Raw genomic sequence first — 8,753 nt, forward strand, 5'->3', positions numbered from 1 at the left:
TCCTGGCTGAATCCTGGCTGAAACAGGGAATAAAGGAGGCTAAAGCGACCATGAGTTTTAGTCCAATGTCACCCAATTATTTTCCATACCACAGCTCATGTTACACATTCGGGTCCCATAATTCTCAGCATAAGCTTTTTTGGGGGAGTAAAAAAAGATCCCTCCGTTCTTTTTCGCTCAGAAAAGCTGGTTGGATGCAACCCCTTGTCCTCACTCCCAAACGAAAACACAAGCAGTTTTTAAAAACTACATTTATACCCCACCGTTCTCCCCAGTGGGGACCCAAGGCAGCTTACTTTGTTCTCCTGTCTTCCCTTTTATTCTCACAACAAACCTGTCAGGTAGATTAGCCTAAGAGGGCATGACTGGCTCAAGATCACCCAACAAGTTTACATGGCAGAGTGGGGTTTTGAACCTGCATCTCCCAGATCCTAGTCCAGGACTCTAACCACTATATCACATACTAGGTAGATAAATAGATAAAGTATGACCACGTGAACAGGCAACCCAGGGGAGCATTCAGGAAGAACAGGAGGAACATGAAACAAAGCTGTAGATTTTGCTTTGGTAAAAGCTGAGATAGCCTTGACCTGGATGGCCCAGGCTAGTCTGATCTCATCAGATCTCAGAAGCTAAGCAGGGTCGACCCTGGCAAATATTTGGATGGGAGACCTCCAAGGAATACTAGAGGCGTGATGTGAGGGAGGCACTGGCAAACCACCTCCGAACGTCTCTTGCCTTGAAAACCCCACCAGGGGGCTGCCATAAGTCAGATGTGACTTGGCAGCAAAAAAAATAAATAGATAAAAAGCGGAGATGCGAGTAGTTAAGACGGAAGAATTGCAGATGGATTTTAAAGAAGGAAGGGGAATGAGGCTGCATCATGTGAGATGCAATGTTGTATAGAGGTTAGCGTGCTGGATTACAACCGTGAAGAACCAGGTTCAAAGCCCGCACATAGTTTAATGGGTGATCTTAGTTGGGTCAGTCATGCTTCCTTGTGTGTATGTGTTAAGTGCTGTCAAGTAGCTTCCGACTCATGGCGACCCTATGAATGAAAGTCCTCCAAAATGTCCTATCTTTGACAGCCCTGCTCAGATCTTGCAAACTGAGGGCTGTGGCTTCCTTTATTGAGTCCATCCATCTCTTGTTGGGTCTTCCTCTTTTCCTGCTGCCTTCAACTTTTCCTAGCATGACTTTCTTTTCCAGTGACTCTTGTCTTCTCATAATGTGACCAAAATACCATAGCCTCAGTTTAGCCACATTGAATTGTCACAAAGCTAAAAAGGAGAGCAGAGAACCACAGAGAGCCTTGAGCTTCATGGAGAAGGAGAGGTTAAAAATCTGACTACTCTCCAGGAGGCAGTTCCCAGAAGCCGATCAATCTTTCCCCCTTTCTCAAAAGGGATGACAACATTTTTGGAGCGTAGGAGGGGAAGAAAAAAGAGCTGTCCCATCCAGACAGGTTTCTTTCTCCAGTGTCGTAACGATCTGTTATATTTCTCCGCAACTACTTCAGTTGCAACCTCAGCGTACAGAGAGCTGTGCCATCCTCGTCTCTGACAATCACTCCACCGCGGTGAGAGTAAGTCAGCTTGAGAGCCACGTGCGCCAGACGCCAGCCTGCAAGTCTCACGGGGCAAGATTTGGATCCGGGTCTCCCACATCATGCCTCGAATGCTTTGGTGCGGTTCGCTGCCAAGTTCTGGGAACTGGAAGGGCCTCGGCGGGAATGAAATTGGGTTTCATGTTTTGCTGGAACTCCTATAAATAGCGCTCTCGGATCAGTGAAGGAGTGTGGGTGAACCATCTGGCTCAGGGGTCCGTACCTTTTTACAATTACAGAGCCAACATTCAAAGTCAACATTCAGAGCAAGAGAGCAACAATGAACCAACAGAAAAAAGGCCGTTTTGCGTAGCTGAACCTATACAACTTCATTTCACCGAAAACTGACATGTGGATTAATAATTCTGCAACAGTTCCACAGCCTAAGAATGGTTGCTGCGAGTCCTTTATTAGGAAGCGGCACACAAAAGGTCACACAAGATGCGACAAATACACACGGGAACACCCCGTGTAATAGTTTTGGAAAAGGGGCATAACTCTGCACACGGTTTGCGCTTGGATTACCAGCAACTGCTCACCTCTATCATTCCCCTTTCCGCAAAGCATCTTTAAGAAGCTCTTTAATCCCCCCAAAATGGTCACCTGCTGTTTCCTTCAAATACTGGTTGTTCTAGCATCCCACCTACCCTGCCAATATCCCATAACTTAAAGATTTCACTTTTAAAAGAGCCATGTTTAGTTCCAAACTCAGCCCCATTTGCCCTAGGCTGCAAACCCCTGTTTCAGCTAGTACACTTCCTATCGAATTGCTCGGGCTTTTCTTCCCTGCCCATTTTCAGTACAGGGCCCTTCTCTTGAAGTCCAAAAATGCTGTTCTGGGATCAGCAGGCAAGGGGGAAAAAAAATCAAGCCAGGCAAGATTAGAACAAGTAGCTTGCTGTACAACCTCCATTTCTTTATGCATTAAAAAGGGAGAACTTTTTTGAAAGGTTTGTCCATTTCAGCAAACATGGCCATTTTCAAATGGCATTCCTCCGATTCTTCAGAAGCTTCTGAAGGATCGCTTGATGAAATAAGCTTCCCAAATCACTGGGGTGTTATTTGCATTCTGTGACACACTTTCTGCTTGCACTGGAGAGCGCATCTAGGGCAGGCCATTCATGATCTTTCTAGGACACACGCCTGTATTCTTAGCAGGGTTTGGTGATGGGAATGTCAGTAGAATGGCTGAAAAACCCATGTGGTTAATCTACAGGAAATAAGGGAGGTTTCTCTTCTTGTGTGTGTTTTCTCGCCAGGCAACTGTCCAGGCCCCAGCCCAGCAAGAGTGTATTCACTCTCATGGCTGCCCAACGGAGGCCTGGGTTCGTACCAGCCTAAAGTTAGTAAAGCGAGAAACGGAAGACGGCTCGCAGTCAACAAGGAAAAAGCACAAAGGAGTCGCCCGCGTTGGAACGCAGCCTGGAGGAGAAGACAGAAGTCAATTGGCACCTTGAACGTTTGTGAGTCAGAGCTCACTTCTTCAGAAGCCAGGAAGAAGAAATCGTTGTAGCAACAAGGGAATCACTTGGGGAGTTTTTATAGGGAAAATTACCCGGCACTTTAACACACACACACACGGAGCCCCAGGATGGAGAAGCAATCAACAAGTTCAGTCTTGAAACTCCAAAAGCGACTAATACGAACTCAAACGATGCCATCACATCCAATAACCATATTCTTACATATCTCTTTCAAGAAGAAGAGTTGGTTTTTATACGCTGCTTTTCTCTACCATAAGGAGTCTCAAAGCGGTTTACTATCCCCTCCCCTCCCCACACCCAACAGGCACCTTGTGAGTAGAGTTGCCAGGTCCCTCTTCGCCACCGGCAGAAGGTTTTTGGGGCGGATTTTGCCATACAGTCCAATTACCAAAGCGGCCATTTTCTCCAGGTGAACTGATCGCTATTGGCTGGAGATCAGTTGTAATAGCAGGAGATTTCCAGCTAGTACCTGGAGGTTGGCAATCCTACTTGTGAGGTAGGTGGGACTGAAAGAGTTTGGAGAGAACTGTGACTGGCCCAAGGTCACCCAGCAGGCTTCATGTGGAAGAGTGGGGAAACAAACTCGGTTCTCCAGATTAGAGTCCACTGCTCCTAACCACAACACAATGCTGGCTCCACTGTCTAGTCTAGGATGAACCTAATGTCCTGAACCTAAAGCCACTAATGCAACACAGTCCCTCTTTCAACGAGAACCTATTCCAGAGATGCTTTTTGCTGAAACAGTTAGGAAGACGCTTCTAGCTCTCATCAGAGTAGAAGATACTTTTAGAAAGGGATTGCCTTTTTCAGTTAGCATATATTTTGCCTTTCCTGCATGGAACTCAGTGTGGTGTAGTCTATGGAGGGGTCCTCAGCCATCTCCCCTTCCAGGCAGTAACCAGACTCAGAGCTATTTAGCTTCTGCAAGATTGCTCCATCATGTGCCTTCAGTAGGGTAGCCAACCTCCAGGTACTAGCTGGAGATCTCTTGATTACAACTGATCTCCAGCTGATCGAGATCAGTTCACCCGGAGAAAATGGCCACTTTGGCAATTGGACTCTATGGCATTGATGACCCCCTTCCAATCCCCGCCCTCCTCAGGCTCCACCCCAAAAATCTCCTGCTGGTGATGAAGAGGGACCTGGCAACCCTAGCCTTCAGACCTTGGGTCCAGGGCTATGAAGGCTCTGGGACCCCAAATCGTGCATAACACGATTTGATAACATGACTGGTTAACGTGAGAGTGGGTGTAGCAAAATGATTCAACGAATGAATTATGAAGCAGGAAGTTCCTGGTTTGACTGTCACCTCTTCCATGAAATGGCCTAGTGGCTTTAGGCAAGGCATTTTGCCTCAGCCCTGCCTCTGCAATACGGGGTTAACAAGCAGGTGGCCCATGAGTAGGGTTGCCAGCTCCAGGTTTGGAAATACCTGGAGGTTTGGGGGCAGAGCATGAGGAGGGCGGGGTTTGTGGAGGGACTTCAGTGCCATAGAGTCCAATGGCCAAAGCGGCCATTTTCTCCAGGGAAAATGATCTCTGTCGGCTGGCGATCAGTTGTAATAGCAGGAGATCTTCAGCCACCACCTGGAGACTGGCAACCCTATCCATGAGGAATCATGGGGAGGGAACACTATATGGAATTTCCCTCACCTCCATGATTCCCTAACTTCTTCTGGCTCAAGCAGGCTGATTTCGTTCCACCCCCTTTGACTGATGCTCAGCCGCTCTCTACTTTCCATATTCTTGGAGCATGCTCAGTCTTCATCTGATGTTTTTTTTAGCCATTGGGAGACCAAATTTCCATTTTAATTTAATTTACCTTATCCCTTGCATGAGGGCCAGTTATATTCTCTCAGCCAAATGGCTGCGACTTGAAAGCAAAGCAAAACCATACAAAGGGATGAACACATGAAGCTGCCTTCTACTGAATCAGACCCTTGGTCCATCAAAGTCAGTATTGTCTACTCAGACCGGCAGCGGCTCTCCAGGGTCTCAGGCAGGGGTCTTTCACATCACCTACTTGCCTAGTCCCTTTAACTGGAGATGCCGGGGATTGAACCTGGGACCTTCTACAGGCCACACAGGAGTGTTGTGTGGATAAATTGGAGGGGAGGAGAACAATGTAAGCCCATTTGGGTTCCCTACTGGGGAGAAAGGCAGGGTACAAATGAAGCAAAGAAATAAATAGATCCCCACAACAGTTATAGTCCACCACCTTGTTTGTGGCTGGCCTGGTTTTTCTGCTTTGAGAGCCAGCCAGTTTACTATTATAAAGTGACAGACAGGAGAACGAAACTAAATCAAAGGAGAGTGGAACGATTTGCAAATCTAATTACTCCAAATCTCCCACACACCCCAAACTTCCTAGACACTCAGGGGATCCAGCTAGCTAAATCCTTCTTTAAGCATTTCATCCCTTCTGGAGAGTTTTCAGTTCTCATATTTTTTAATAGCCCCCTCACTTCGTGGGTTAATTTACAAAGTCATGTTTTTCTGCATACTTTGGGTACCCCCTGAGGATGTATTGATCTCTGCCGTATCTGTGTGCAGGCCAGTCTGATAGCTTGTTTTCATCTATAGGACTAGCTAGTTTACTATTAGCTATAGCAATCATACTGTCCTACTTAGCAGGCTTGCTGTTCAGATGGAGCCAAGATAATGTAAGTGAAGTGCTTTGAGGGTATGAGAGCCCTTTAGAATCATGAAGTATCACTATAACAGAGTGTTAGCTACTGCCTCAGAGGCTTTAAGAATGGATTAGATGCATTACTCTAGGATAGCTCTATTAACAGTTTTAGCCAGCGTTGGGTACTTTTTAGAGTTTCGGATTAGGATCTGGGAAACCCTGGCTCAACTCCCCACTCCGCCATGGAAACTCGCTGGTTAACCCTGAGCTCTCTCTCTCAGCTTGACCTACTTTGCAGGGTGGTTGTTGTTAGGTTAAAATGGAGGAGGGGAGAACAACTTGTAAATTGCTTAGAGCCCCCACTAGGGAGAAAAGCAAGGTACAAATAAATTTTAAAGACCATAAAAGCGGAAGGGAAGCTCCATATGCAGAGGCAGTACACTTCTGAGTGGCAAATGGTGACGATAAAAGACAGGATGTCTGTGACTTCCATGCCATGCTACAAGTATCTGGCTAGCAACAGACTGATAACTGAAGAAAAACGGGAACAAAGAAAATCAACCTAAAAGTCAGGGGAAACTGAAGGGCTTGAGCTAAACGCTAATATGGCCACCAAATAAATCTATGCTTATTATATATTGTACACAATTGTATTTAAAAACACAGGGTCTGTTTTTAGTCTTTTTATGTGTTTTGGTCATTTTATGTACAAACATCAACTGTAATGTTTGTAACTGTGTTTGTGCTTTTTAGGAAGCCTGTATATTAGGCCCTCTGTTTTCAAATACAATTGTGCACAATATATAATAAAAATAGATTTATTGGTTGCAGTATTAGATCGTGTTTAGCTCAACCCCTTTGGTTTCCCCTAGCACTAAATTGATGCAATGGTATAGTGTGACCCAGCAAAGAAATGATTGAGGGTAGATTAAAGATGAAGAAACTGAGAAGCAGCAGGCCTGTTGCCCCGGGGTAGAAGGGAGCTCTGCAGATCTCTCCCCCCTGTGTCTGTGATGCCTTACAGTTAACCTTTTGGGATTAGTTTTCTCTGCAATACTTGCAGCCCATTAGGAAACCTTACACAATGGGGTTTGTGCTAGATAGCTGCTAATCTACATGTCGCCAAGACAAGTAGCTTATCCCAAAATGCCCTGTGACGGTGACCCAGGCAGAGCCAAGCTGCATGTTATGACGAAACTCCGGCTGCTCTCAGCTGCTCGGGCCAAATTCTTGTTTTCCCCGGGAGCATTTAAGGGAAAAAGCTGGGCCGTGCTTCTCAAATGGAGTGCCAGGCAAGAGACTTTGAAAGAGGCCAGGCGTGCCCGTGCAGGACGAGGCAAAAAGGAAACCCGCGATCAGATCTAAGTGGCAGAGGCGTGAGACGGATTAAAGGGAAGAGCGCGAGCATCTCTGAGGCCTGGTACAAAGCCTTGCGCAAGGAACCCATCGTCCTGGTTTATGAGGAGGCAGTGAGCAGTTCCTTAGGAAAAAAGATAAAAGTCTTCCTTAATAACATTTTTTTCCTCTCTCGGCGTCAGGGTTTGAACTCGGGGGCTGGAAGCCAAAGCAAACAATGGAATCTTGTTTTCGAGAAGCCAGAAGCTCCACGCTCCTTCTCACATAAACATAAGCCCCGCTCTCCCCCAGCCCTAACATCTTGGCTGGGAAAGGGCGGGATACAAGTCGAATAAAATAAAATAAATATACTTGTGGAACGCCCCAGGTCAGAAATAATATCCCACGGCAGAGCAGGTCAAGAGACGGCAGGCAGGAAAAGAGAAAGAAGGGCCCAAGTCTCAAAACTACTTTGGAAGTTTGAGCGTGGATCATAGTGGGAGGTGGGGGGAAGGGTCAGAGATAATAGGATCACTAAACTCCAGGGAAGAGCGGATTCTTTTAAAGGGCATTAGAGAGCCTCCCTTAACTGCCTTCTCGCGCTCCTCTACCTTCACCCCTTCTGGGCTGCCAGTCCAGAGCTCAAGGCCTACCGAAGCCCGTTTTGCCCACATCTAGTTTTCCTTTCTCTCCCATCCCCAAAGGAAGGCGAGGCAGCAAGGTAGACTTCCCCTGACTATGGAAGATCCACTGATCTAGCAATTTGTAATAATCTCTTCCCCCCCGCCGTTTACAGCCACAAAGGAACCAATGCAAACTTCCAGCTCAAGCCTTTGAGGAGGAGGGAATTGGGGGCCGAAGTCTCAAAACTACTTTGGAAGTTTGAGCGTGGATCCTGGTGGGAGGTGGGGGGAAGGGTCAGAGATAATAGGATCAGCAAACTCCAGGGAAGAGCTGATTCTTTTAAAGGGCATTAGAGAGCCCTACTAACTTTTAAAAGGCATTAGCAACCCTACTAACTGCCTTCTCGCGCTCCTCTACCTTCACCCCTCCTGGGCTGCCAGTCCAGCGCTCAAGGCCTACTGAAGCCCGTTTTGCCCACATCTGGTTTTCCTTTCTCTCCCATCCCAAAGGAAGGGAACCAATGCAAACTTCCAGCTCAGGCCTTGGAGGAGGAGGAGGGAATTGGGGGGGAGGTCCAGGCCACGCTAAGAAATCACCCCCCCCCTTGCACTGAAAGCAACTGGAGGTGCTTCGACCTGGAAGGAAGGAAGGGGGTTCCTCCCCCCAAATGCACCCCCAAATCCTCTCCTTCCCTCCCCATCCAAGCCACGGCGAAGAGAGGAGGAGGAGGAGGAAGCAGCAGCAGCAAAAGTGCCCCCTTTCCCCCTCCCCAACACAGAAAACGCCTCTTACCCAGAGAGCAACCAGCTGTTCCACTAACCTTTTTTGCATCAACAATAACAGCTCCCCAAGCCAGCTGCGGGGAGGCGGAGGCAGGCCGGCGAGCGAGGCCTGCCGGGAGTTGTAGTTCTCTCGCGACGGCCGGCGGGGAGCGGACGCGGGGCGGGAGGACTGCATCTCCCACAGAGCCGCGCGAGCCCCGGGAGGCCGCCGGGGGTTCTGGGTCGAGTAGTTTCCAAGGGCGAGAGCTGCAAAGGGAGACGGCGGCCGGGGAACTCCAAGTCCCAAGGAGCCGC

General features: G+C 47.9%; 1 protein-coding gene across 1 annotated transcript in view; it reads right to left on the bottom strand.

The window, feature by feature from the left end:
- The window catches only part of CALCOCO1 (calcium binding and coiled-coil domain 1), a 33,302-nt gene extending 24,805 nt beyond the window's left edge, over positions 1–8,497 (bottom strand). Inside the window, exon 1 of the mRNA XM_056857093.1 lies at positions 8,470–8,497. The gene's annotated coding sequence lies outside the window, so the exon portion shown is untranslated. The remainder of the gene's footprint in view (positions 1–8,469) is intronic.
- Positions 8,498–8,753: the final 256 nt, after the last annotated feature.

The sequence above is a fragment of the Euleptes europaea genome, chromosome 1 (assembly GCF_029931775.1).
Source record: "Euleptes europaea isolate rEulEur1 chromosome 1, rEulEur1.hap1, whole genome shotgun sequence".
NCBI lineage: Eukaryota > Metazoa > Chordata > Lepidosauria > Squamata > Sphaerodactylidae > Euleptes > Euleptes europaea.